Here is a 12,857-nt window from a genome sequence, read left to right as displayed (position 1 = left end):
TATTTACAACAAATAAACCTTAAACATTTGATCCAAATCAATCTTACACACTGCAACGCAATCAAAGAAACATTGTAAATCCTCGTAAAGGTTGATTTTTGGTCTGTATTTCATGACATTGAAGAAGTTAGAAGATGCAGCAACAGTTAGCAGCTAAAGGTCAGCTCACACTACACGACTTTTATGCACGATTTTGCTGTTGTTCTCAGTCGTGCCGAGTCTTCTGGAGTGGCGTCTAGTCGAAGGCGGTCACAGAGAGTCGGGTCATGTAGTGTGGGGGGGTCGTGTAGTGTGGGGGGGTCACGACTGGGCTGACGTTCGAATCGTGTAGTGTGGGCGGTAGAAAGACGCGACTAGACTGGAGGCCGATTTTGGACACACGGGAGAAAAGTGGGTGATTTGACCGACACAAATGTGAATGACAGAGAGATATAAAGACAGGAAAACACCGCCGTCTGGCCCCGCCCCCTCTGCGTCGCCCTCACTGTCAAACCACTGGTAACTACAAAGGTGAATGCGCTGGTTTAAGCTCTCATTAAAGCGAAGATCATTTATACGCAGGACTTTACGATCTTTGCATGAGACAGAAACAAAGTGAGCAGCAGAGGAGGAGCAATGATGAGGCGCAGACGCTTCTCCTCTCGCTCCTCAGATCAGAATGAGGAAAACTCCTGTTCTAAATCGGAGTCACCATCAGTCTGAGGCACTGGCTCCTCTCTCTTTATGACAGAGAGCAAAAAAAACTGCATCTGGATCAAACTTTGGCGTGGTTCATGCTAAAGGCGCTGCTGTTGTCGTGAGGCTGACGCACAGCCTCAGCCGCGCCCCCGCCTTCGCCTCCGCAGAGTTTTACGCACTCGGGTCCAAAGCAGCTCATGAGGTTCAGTTTTAGAGTGGACACATTTAGGTTCATAAGAAGCTCATCCACGTCTGAACTAGAGGCTCTTCCGCCTGTAGAAGCGCGTGTTTCCATCATTCATTTGCGCAGTAAAGGATTCAATGTGTAAAAAAAAAAAAAGCTAACATTTTACCGAGGTCCGGACCTCGGTGACCTCAATGGTAGATACGGCCATGACCGCCGTCACTTCTCTGTTAAACCAGCGGCACAAACGACTCATTTCATGGCCACAGCCCCACACACGAAACAGCACAACTTTATATCAGCAAAAGTTCACCACAACCACCTTTTCCAGCGACATTTCAACCACGAACAGATTTTAGCGGCTCTTACTGAGTTTGGAGACGAACTGTTCAGCTTCACCTCGCTGCTAACCGCGGCTAGCCTCCCCGCTAACCGCGGCTAGCCTCCCCGCTTTCTCCTCCATCTCGAAGCTGACGCCCGTCTCCTTTTCTTATTAAGGCGAGTCACGGCAGGTGAAAGTATTGATGTTTCCCGCAGTGGTGGAAGTGGAGATTTGTATCTGTTTTCCTCCCTTTACATCTTAGTTTTCATGTCAGATATAAAAATGATGATGTTTATTTTCTGATGTTTTGTCTGCGAGGTGGGGGCGACCCGGAAGTAGAAAGGCCGTCTTTCCCGCGGGTTTTCATTCATAAATATTGACAGATTTGACATCCACGTGTCCTGCTAAGGGGCCCCGTGATGACGCTTTCACCCAAATATGGTGTTTTTCCTCCTACGAGACGCTGGAGCGGAAAAGTGGAAGAACGGGCCGAGCATGCGCACTCGCTACAAAACTTCAGGGCTGGTTTTCTCTGAATGAGAGAAGCCGCACTCGGGCAGAGCCTGAGCCCTTATAGAAGCTCCCACAGACTCCACACTTTACAGGCTGAGACACGACAACATTCTGAAGGTTTTTTCAGAGGGATTTTTTAATATCTAATTCCTAGCCTGATTTATTCAACTTTCAATTTGAGTTTTTACAGATTTTTTCACTGATGATTAGTTTATTGAAAAACTAAACAAAATATCCCAAATCCCCTCTGAAAAAATCGTAGTTACTAATATGTCAATACGTCCGGCTTCTTCCTGTCGCCAACTTTTATCTCCATGTGACAGAACTGTAGCCCAGTTGAAGCTCCGTAGTAGCAGTAAGCTAGCGCTGCGGTGTTGTGACATTGTTGACACACACGTTATCCCGCGCTCACAAACACAGGCCTGTCTTTGCTGATCTGGGGTCAGTTTTGAAGCCGTAGAGACGACAGACGCGCTGTGTTATAAAACATCAGCTGTTTGTCAGAATCGTGTGTCGCTCTTACGATTCTCAGTCGTTAAGTGTTGAACCCCCAGACGTTCTATAATCGACCCGAATCCAGTCGTGTAGTGTGGACCCCCCATTCTATATACAATCGTTTACGACTGGAAAAATCATGTAGTGTGTGCCGACCTGAACAGTTAGCGGCTAACAGTTTAGCGTCTAACAGTTTAGTGGTTAACAGTTAGCGGCTAACAGTTTAGCGGCTAACAGTTTAGCATTCTGACAGAAGTTTACTACAGGACGGTGACCTGACAAACATGTGACTGACCTGCTGCCGCTGAAATCCTCCGGTTATTTAATCCCAGACCTACAGGAGCCTCGGGTCTTTCTCCTCCTCATGACCTCAGAGCAGCACTGGGGGCAGGGTTGCCAGGTCTGAGCAGCCAAACCCGCCCAAATAGAGCTGCAAACCCGCTCACTTTGGCATTTCCACTCCTGCCTGTAACAACAGAGCGACTCCATGATGGAAACGTCTGCGCTGGTGAACGAGCCACTTGTCGAAGCATTACAGCTTCTAAAGGTTCATTTCAGCCCAAAGGGGAGGCACTTTGAGTTTATGGCCGGGCATTTTGTACTTTTGCAGCAATTTCCGAGTGGAAGTTCTGAAATATGTAAGGCCAGTTTGGGTAAAATCATTTTCTGGCGGCTGCCAGAGTCACAAACAATGATGGATGGTTGGGGAAACACTGCTCTCCAGGTACTGCCGTTTCTCTCCGGTTTGAGTTTACATTTTCTGCTCAGCCACCGGGCCATAAAAGATTAAACTGCATCCTCCAAATTAAACCCTCACAGCATCACAGATCTGTGTTTCTCCTTTGGAAAAGTAGCTTTTACGTTTAGAGGACGACGCTCGTCTGTCATTATATCTGTGATACTTTACCCAGAATGAGCTGCAGAACAAAAGGTATGTTAACCTCTTAACCCCCACTCAGCCCAGCGAACTTTCTCGATATTTTTACAAACTGGTAAAGAAAAGTCCATCTTGTGACTTTCTGTATCTGACATATTGTTGTATAGAATTACTAGTACATAAAGATATGAGACATTATAGATTTAAACATTAGGACAAGGTGATGTGAACAAAAATTATATCACGATATGAAAAAGAAATATCACAATAACGATAAAAATCAAAGCCTTCAGACAACAGTGATAAAGCTATTTTATATTCATTCATCTAAATCTCTACCTTCATCTGGAATAACACCAAATCTAAAGTTTGCAGCCTGTAGGCAGTGAAACGCCTCATTTGAAAGCTAAGGCCGACAAACTGATATTAATGGAGATTTTTCCTTGTGTTGTCGCCACTTTTTTTTTGCTTTTTTGTTGGATTCTTGTCGCTTTCTCATCACTTTTCTGTTACGCTTTTTCTGCCTTTTTTTCGGGTCACATTTTTTTTGCTATTTTGTTGCATTTTCACCCTGGTTTTTGTCTCGTTTCCGTCGCTCCTTTGACCATTTTTACCAAGACGTTTTTTAAGATTTGGGTAAATCTCAGTTAAAGGGACTACACAGAGTTTTCCGCCCCTACATGTTCCCCCATGTCCTCATGTGTAGAATAAGCTCAGACCTGTTCACCACAACTGCCTCTAAAACCCTGCACTGTCACTCACCAAGGTGAAGCTGCAGTTACACGTATGACCTGAGGTGGCAGTACTGATTATAAAAGTGGGGTTAAATACATAGTGTGCTCTGTCCTAAAGTAGTAAGTCACTGTAAGGACTGGGGGTCTCAGACAAAGTTTGGGACCTCCTGCTCTAACACACTGACGCATCACTGTCACATCTGGAAACATCCTTATGAAGTGGACACACGTGTGGGTGAGTGAACCCCCTGTCATGTTATAGTAAAAGTACATACTGTACGTACAGAGACACACGTGTGAGTGAGTGAAGCCCCTGTCATGTTATAGTAAAAGTACATACTGTACATACAGAGGCATAAGTGTTTGTGAAAGGCTTTCAGAGCCTGTACAGTGCATTAATCAGAGCACTCAGTAACACACTGGAGATCATGTGTTTTATCCACGTGATTATTCACCATGACAACCACAGACATGACGTCACCTCTGCAAACGTGTACATCCTGTCTGTCAAAGGTTCACAAGACCTCTTTAACCTACAGACGTCACGTGATCATTCTGGGAAAACAAACCAATGAGCAAAGACGTGCATGGCCCTGAGAGACTGACGGAAAGAACAGACCACTACATTTAAAGTGTCTCTGCGTGAAAGCCTGTAATCGCCCGTAATCACCCGTCCTGGTCCGTCCTGGTCGGAGCGCGGCTGTAATTTCACGTTCAGCTCCGATCAGCCGCGATGAAGCTCTAACCGTCTGTGAAACTGGCGCCGCTTCCCCCACAGGGCGCCGTCTTTATGGAACATGTGAAATGACTGTGATCCAGGTTTTCATCCATATTGTTCATCCAGTTACACAATGGAGATCATTGTTTCACTCAGACTCAGCTGTAAATACTGTTTAACTGGAGCTAGCCCACAGTTAGCCTGTTAGCTTCTTCTTCGTGATTCTATTAGTGTGTATTGGTGACTCTGACCCGGAGGCAGTGAAGTTATTGTGTTTTCTGGGCAGAGACACCAGTGGGAGATGAAAGACCCTCCAATCATCACATTAACACTTGTTTCACCCCCAGAGGGACGACGGGAAGGATTAATTAAGGCAACAAGTTACTGAGTGCTGCTTTAATCTCCTGATCTGAGCACATGTTCTACAGTTTGGCTCATGGCAACAGAAATGAGGAACAAAAAGCAACAATAATACAACAAAAGTGACTAAAACGTGGCAGGACTTTACCTTAGCTTTCAAATGAGGCATTACAGTGTAGCTCTCTGGATTAGAAGCAGTACTTGTGAATGAAGCGTGAGAAAAAGGAAGTCTTTGACATTCAAACTATTATGTCTGAAGTGTATTAACCGCGCTGTCAGTAAATACCTCATTAAACCCCCCCCCCCTCCTCCACGCCGCGTCACTTCCAATCTCCCTCCTCCCCCTCCCCGATCGATGGCGACTAATTGCTGCGCGGCGTCTGACAGATTTCCCTGTAATGCCTAATTAAGGGTGTCCTCCCCGGCTCCTCCCCCTCTCCGGCTCCGTGCGAGCAGATGTTTGAGGAGATTTGAAGAGGCTGAAAACACCTGGACGCGAGCGCTCAATCTGCTGAGCAAACAGGCTGGAGCGGGTTTGTTTAACTCTGACGGATCAGACGCGCTGATGCTCCGGCAGATCCTCCTCGGGTTCTTCAGCGGCGGCGTCCGAGAGGATCCTCTTCCTCTCGCCGCCTTTTACGCCCCCAAGGAAATAACCAACCAACTGTTGAAAGACATTACATAACATTATTTAGATATTGTTTTGTAATATTTAATAGAATCCAAAAATCAGCCTGTCATTTTTCATCTTTAATAAGGTATAAAATGTGTAACTTGAAGCTAGAACTACAAAATAATCACTGAATTACATTGTCCACTTTTAAAGGGGGGTATTCTGCAAAATTGCCTTTTCCGGCTTTCCATCATGTTATTCTGTCACTCCCTCATTAAAAACATGGCTGAAGTGTTGCCTTGGCACATTCACGTATTTCTAAGTAATTTGTAAAAACTCTGATGGCGGCCATTTTAGGGATAGGTTTGCCTGAGTCCTCCTAGGAACGCCCCCACCTCCTGGAGACGCCTCCGAGCCGAGTAACCAACCACTGCTCCTCAGCAGAACCCCCTCCCCACTGATGCCACAGACAGCGTGTGGAGGGGGCGTGTCTAAAGGCTCAGAGGTTCTTAAAGAGACAGAGGCCTATTTCAAGACATTCACTACAGCCATTTTGAGAGAGACATTTTATACAAGGCAGTTATTCTAATTTACTGCATTTACAGACCAACAGAAGGTTTGTCATCATTGTAGTGAGATATAGACTGGTGCTATGGGACTGAGAAAAAGCAGAACACCCCCTCTTTAAGTATAAAAAAATCTTATCTCTATGAAATATTTGCAGTTTTATGTGTCACCTCATTCCTGTTTCCAACTTTAATGTGAAAATCCAAATATGTTTCTGTTCTAACTTATTTAATCAATATCAACAATATATGTACAGCCTGTGCCAGTTAGCATTAGCATTAGCATTAGCCTGCATTTGGCAAATTGGTCAAATGTTTTCATTCCTGTTACTATTCCATTACTTTGCCAGTTAAACAAATATAATCATAATAATTTGGGGCAGTTTTAAAGCCTAAAAGACACAGTTTTGGCAGAATGACAGTCAGATGTTTTACGGCAAATAACCGTCACACGTCAGACATGTTCCTGGAAGACGCCAACAGACCGGGACGCTCTTCAGCTCGGGTCAATGCTGAACAGTTTATCTGATGGAGGATTCCAAAAACACTGCAGGATGTGTTTGTTTGTCAGGATGATGCAGGTCTGTGAAACTCTAATGCTGCATCTGGGACCAGTTTATACAGTGAAGATTCTAAATGTGCTGCAGAAACGTGTGGAGAGATTTTAACAATGAACGTCTGGATGTTGGAGTTGTTTCTAGTTGAAGGGCAGATTTATAAATGCCCTGCTACATGTGGGCGTGGCCTAAATCACGGCCATCTCCTAAATCATGTGATTGATCCCAGACTTGCCCCTCCTCGCGGTTCTGTAGCCTGGTCTGCCAGACTACATGCTTTTTCCGAGATATTTCAAAGACATGCTAGTCTGGGAGCCAGTACAATTTCCCAGTGGGCGTGACTAACAGACCACATCAACCAATCAATGAATGAATCAATCAATCAATTAATGTTTTTAATGTGTCCATTGTCCAGTGTCCGTGGGTGTTCTGAAAGGCGCTTTTAAACTGTTTTATCATTATTATTAATCAGAGCAACGCTGGACACGTCGCAGTAACAACGACAGGAAGTCTTTCCAAAAACTTCCCTTTTTATGAGGAAACTCTTCCAACGCTGTTTCTGGCTCCGGTTTTAGGAATTTAATATTTTCCAAATGATTTAAAACAGATGGAAGGGGAAGAGTGCGTGGTGGTGACCGGTGGCGGCTTCCACCTCGTGGTGATTGGACCGATGTGGGTCAAATCCCCCAGACGGTTCTTCTTTTTCAATTCAAGTTGAGCTGTATTATAACTCTATTGTGTGTGCTTCTCTTGTTGCTTTGTACTGTTATTTTATATTGTGTACCTGTATGTGAAGCACTTTGGGCACCTAGTGTTGTTGTAAACGTGCTATACAAATAAAGTTGACATTGACATTGACATTCTTTTGAACAGAAAAGTGTCAGGCAAACGGTTGTGATGTCGAGCTCGCGGCATCATCACGGCAGAGGCCCCGCCCCCTCCACACGTCCCCGTTCACCTCAGACTTCACCTGCTCCTTATGTCGGCATCAGGATCAGACCAACCTCTCTTCATCCCTGAGCATCTGCAGAGCCAAATATCACTGCAGATTAAACTTGCTCATGAAAATGACTCATCTGCTCATCAGAATCGTCCGACAGATTTGATGTTGCATTTTGGAGTAAGAACGTGGGCTGAAGCTCAGTGGGCTGAAACTTGGGGTGTGCAATGTAATCCAAGCAAAACCAAAGCAATGTTTCTCCCCTGAAAGCAAAATACAAACATCGACATCAAACCCATGGGCCGTCCAGTCGAAATGGGTAATGAACGTCTCCATCTGGGATTCTGGATTACAAACGACCTCAGACTTGACAAACAAGTGGAGTACGCCTGCCTGTTAATGACAAGAATCTATTAACAAGACTGTATCAATGTTATATTCCACCTCATTTTGAACACGCATCACCTGTCTGGGCCGCTCTAAATGTCACACAAACTAACCGCGTGGAAAAACTCCAACGCCGAGCCGTTATAGGATCACACTACATCACTCCTACTCAGCCAGTTACAGATGGAGACTGTGAAGAACTGGCTCCTCTGAAACACAGGAGAAGCTTTGCAGTTTTGTGCTGTTACGGGGATCACTTCCAAAGGCTCTCCAGTCCCTAAGTCCAACCATTTAAAGAACTCCTATTGAAACACGGAATAAAACACTAGAGTTCCCCACGAGTCGAGCGCTGGACCGAGCTCCATTCCTATTTGCAACAAAGTTATTGAAAAAAAATTCCAGAACTGTGGAACTGTTTTAACCCCTTAACTCCCACCTGGACCGAGCACATTTTCTCCAGTTTGGCTTTACCCCAGTCCAAAAGCTTCTGGAAAAAAGCTGTGAAAATAGCGACAAAACTGAGACGAAAACAATGATGGAAATGTGACAAAAAAGTGAGAAAATGTTGACAAAAAAGTGACGAAAACATGATGAAAAAGTGGCAAAAATGTCACAAGAAATTGACAAAAAATTGACGAAAAAATGACAAAAATTTGATAAAAAATTGACAAAAAAAATTCCAAAAATGTGACAAAAAATGACAAAAATGTGATTTTAAAAAATGACGAAAAATGTGACAAAAAAGACAAAAGTTTGATAAAAAATGGACGAAAAAATGACAAAAACGTGACAAAAAATTACTAAAAAATTACAAAAAAGTTACAAAAATGAGTTGAACACCTAACAAAAAAATGATGGAAAAAAAACCTTTTGACGTGAGGAAAAAGATCCTCTGGGTTCAGGCGGGAGTTAAGAGGTTAAAAACAAATTATGGGACATCGATAAGAGGCTGATCTTTGATGTTATGTTTTAATATTCATGAATTTGGGCACGACGTTTCTACTTAAAAGTTGTAATAGAAAAATAAATACAATAAAAATAAAAGAAACAAGAACGAGACTGATGAACATTCAGTACCTGACCTTATAACCAGTTCCAGAACAAGAATAATCTGCCAGTGAAGGAAAAGAGAAAGGACCAGATGCTTTAGCGTTATGAACCTGGTAAAGCAAACGAAAATAATCTGCAATAACAAATCCCCAGCTCTAAAGCGGTCGTGCACGTCCCTCCTCACGGCACTTTCGGGAAGGTCCTTTTCCAGATACATTACATTCAATTAAAGCAGTGGTAAAGCTGTGAATACTCCACTGAAAGATTCAATTATGCTCTTAATCACTGCGCAGTGGCTCTTGTTCGGAGACGGCCCCCTCCCGCGCCGATAACCCCAAAGCTCCGACTTAAACCGGCCGATCTGCGAGATGCGGATCTGAGGGAGAGGCTAATCGCCCGCTGTTTGATAATCCAATATTAGGCTTAGCTCGGCCGCGGATTCTGGGTGAAAGGACGATAACGAGAGCGGGAGAGAGGGAACCGTGGTCCCCGCGAAGGTGGCGGGCCCCGGGTTAATAACTACTGACCCCGGACGGGACCCGGGCCGCAGATTTAAACGCAGCGGAAATAAGTTCAGCGTGAGACGGAGCGGAGAGCGGAGGACAGGATTCCCGGGATTAAAACAAAAGGTGCGGCAAGTTTGAGCGACTCAAGGACGGGAGAGTTTGATAAGACGCTCTTTTTAAATGGACTTTTGGAGATGGAATCCAGAGAGTTAGTAAAGTGTGGCTCCATTTAAAGTTTAACGTTATTTCACATGTTTGATGATTCTTTTCAGTCGCTTCACTGGTGCGAGTGAAGAATAAGTGTTAAAAATCCTTCACTCTCTGCGCTCACTTGGTAGTGGAGCTGAAATATAAACTGAATATAATAAGTATTAATAGTATTAAATTCTTTTCCTTCTCTTTCTCCGTTCTCTTGTATCTTATTCACCCGCTGGGTTTAACGCTGCAGTTTATTAAAGGAGAGTTTGGCATTTTTCTTCATTTTCCATTTCCGTGTTTTGTTTCAGTCATATGTTATATTCCTCAGTTATATAGCGGACTTGGTACTACCTCGTCCTAGGACTAATGTTTTAAAGAAATCTGTTTCATACAGAGCCAGTGCACTATGGAATGAGCTCCCAACAGCACCATCTTTTAAGAAAAAAGTAAAATGCTTAATGAAATAATGCATTTTCAATACGCTCTTGAATGTTTACTGCATTTCTTGTCAAGTCTACAATTGCAGCTCCCTGACTTGAAAGGGAATGTCCTCTCTACAGGAAGGAAATAACTGGACTTCACTCCAATGAACAGTCTTTTGGATTTGTATTTCTCTCTGTCCGTGTGGTACAGGTGAAAAACCTCAAAACACAGAACAAAAGCGAATGTAAATAACCAAATAAACTTTTAACCAATGTTTTTAGCTTAACTATTTAACATATTGTTTTAAACACATTTATGCATTCTTTTAAACAGATTTATATTTACATGGTCATGACATGAGTTTTAATGCCTCACAACCACATTTGTCCCGTACCGACAGTCCTTCACTCCTTGTAGAAAGGTGTTTCTTTTTCTTCCTTCTTGGGGACCTCTTTGAGGTTTTGAGGAGAGACACTGCTTGTGTCTCTGCTCTCTCTGGTCCTCACACACTGGCTGTTTCCCAATGTCCAGGATCCTCGGCGTCTCGACCACTTCGGACGTCATTCGCGTCATCACGGCGCCGCCAAGTGGTTCCATTTCACCTGGACCACTCGCCCCCTCGCAGCTCGACTCCTCCGTTTGGCTCATTTACGAAGGATACAGCTGTGGATCCTCCGCTGCCTCGGAGAGCTGAAATTACCCATGATGCACTGCAGCATAGTTTCTTTTTTCTTTTCTCGCAAAACTTTATTAGTTTGAACTCACTTTAAAAAAGTTTTGTTCCACATAAACAGTTTCCTGGCCTCTGTTATTCTTAAAACAGTCGTTTTAATGAGCATAGATTGACACGTGACCTGACGCAGCCGCTCCGGAGGCCGTTCCATTTGAGCTCAAAGGCGGCGGAGAGAGGACACTCTGGAGGAGCCGCCACCGAGGACGTCAACGAAGTGGCCAAACGGAGGACGGATCCTCGCAATTGAGAAACAGCCACAGACTGGCATGGAGAACCTGTGTGTTTTTGGAGCTGGTCGGAGTGAGTTGATCGGGGCATTGGTTTCACCTGCTTGTAGTGCCTGCTGTGGTCGGGGGGGCGGGACGAGCAGTCAGCTGGACAGCACATTTCTCATTGTATGTGTTGTTTTAAATGGCATAATTGACACAATCACTTTATAATTCTATCGATGAGCTATTGTCTTAGTGATTGTGTTGTATTTCTATATTCTGCTGAAATTGCTGGGGAAAAAACTGTATATTTATTCATTGTAATGTCTCACTGGCAATTTTCTTTTTTAATCGGAACCCCAGGAAGACGAGCAACCGCCAACAAATCTAACATGTCAGTGAGTTGCCTTGTGTACAGACTGTGTGGTGTAAGTTACTGTATAAACTCAATATATGTTTGTAACAAAAATATGACAAAAAAGCAACAAAAAAAAAGTGAAGAAAGTGAGGACAATGCGAGGGAGTTTTCTAGGTCTTAGCTTTCAAATGGGGCGTGGCTCTGGCCTATGAGCAGCAGATGCACACAGGTGTAGTTTACATATAACATAATAAACATTAGTGCTGCTCAAAGGGAGTAGGAAGAAGCTAGTGATGACTTATAAGCCCCTCCCCTCCTCTGTGTGTGGCCTTGTAGATTTGAGTAAAGCTGAACTGTGTCTTCAGGAGGAAAACATAAATCTGTGAACTCTCAAACCACAACTACAACTTCACTGCCTCCGGGTCAGAGTCACCAATACACACTAAAGGAATCATGAAGTAGAAGCTAACAGGCTAACGGGCAAAGCTAACTGTGCTCCACTTAAACAGTCTTTACAGCGAGAGAAAAAAAAGATCTGTATTATGTAACTGTAAAAAAGCACAACATGTACAACACCTGCAGTGGCGCTTATGGCCTCCAGGGGCAGGAGTCACGTACTACTGCTTTAAAAGCCACTGTGTAAATGCAAGCATTAGTTTTTATTGGTCACATTAGTCTTTGGTGTGAACGGCTTTGCCCCAGACTGTGGATCTGAAGTACTTTTCTGTAACTCCTCGCGTTATTAGAGCCGTAAATTTCACAGCTTTGTTAATTGCTCGTTAGCGCCGAGGCCTCAGAGACGAGTGTGAGCGGCTCGTGTTTGTTTATTGGAAGTCTCTCTCCTGTAAGTGTCTATGAGCTGCGTCTCTCATGACCTGCTCGTGCCTGTCATCTGAAGAAGAGGTTCATGCTCCTGCACTCCCTGAACCACTGAGAGCCGCTGAGTTATCGGAGCTGCCGTTTCCCTCCATGCTTCACAAATCTACACGCAATATGTTTTTTATTGAATCAAGCTCGGACTAATCCACTTTTAATTATAACTCTGCTGGATCTCACTCAAACTGTTCTGGGACATATTGACGAAACTATTCCCAATATTCTCTTAATACTTTAATACTTTATCAAACCATCTGCAATAAACTTTTACTTCCAGTTTTCAAGCTTTCACCTTTTTCTGCAGTTCTGCTAGAAGAAGTCATATAGTGATGTAAATAGTTTTTTATCATTTTCTCCACATTTGCAGAAACATAAGTACCAAATGAAACACCGAGTCCACCATCAACCAGTCCTTCCAGGATTCTGCAAAACTCAGACAGAGCGTGGAAGAAGCACATGGTGGTGCTCGCTGTAAAGTCAGACCAAGGCGAGTGAGAGGAGGCAGAAGCAGCGGGCCTCACTTAAAGGAACAGGCCTCCGCACTTCCATCCTGAGATCTG

General features: G+C 44.0%; 1 protein-coding gene across 2 annotated transcripts in view; it reads left to right on the top strand.

The window, feature by feature from the left end:
* Nucleotides 1-12,857, top strand: part of il1rapl2 (interleukin 1 receptor accessory protein-like 2) — a 545,467-nt gene that overhangs the window by 164,934 nt on the left and 367,676 nt on the right. The window lies entirely within an intron of this gene.

This window comes from Gobius niger, assembly GCF_951799975.1.
Source record: "Gobius niger genome assembly, chromosome: 5".
Classification (NCBI taxonomy): domain Eukaryota; kingdom Metazoa; phylum Chordata; class Actinopteri; order Gobiiformes; family Gobiidae; genus Gobius; species Gobius niger.
This window is presented reverse-complemented; position numbering and strand designations above follow the sequence as displayed.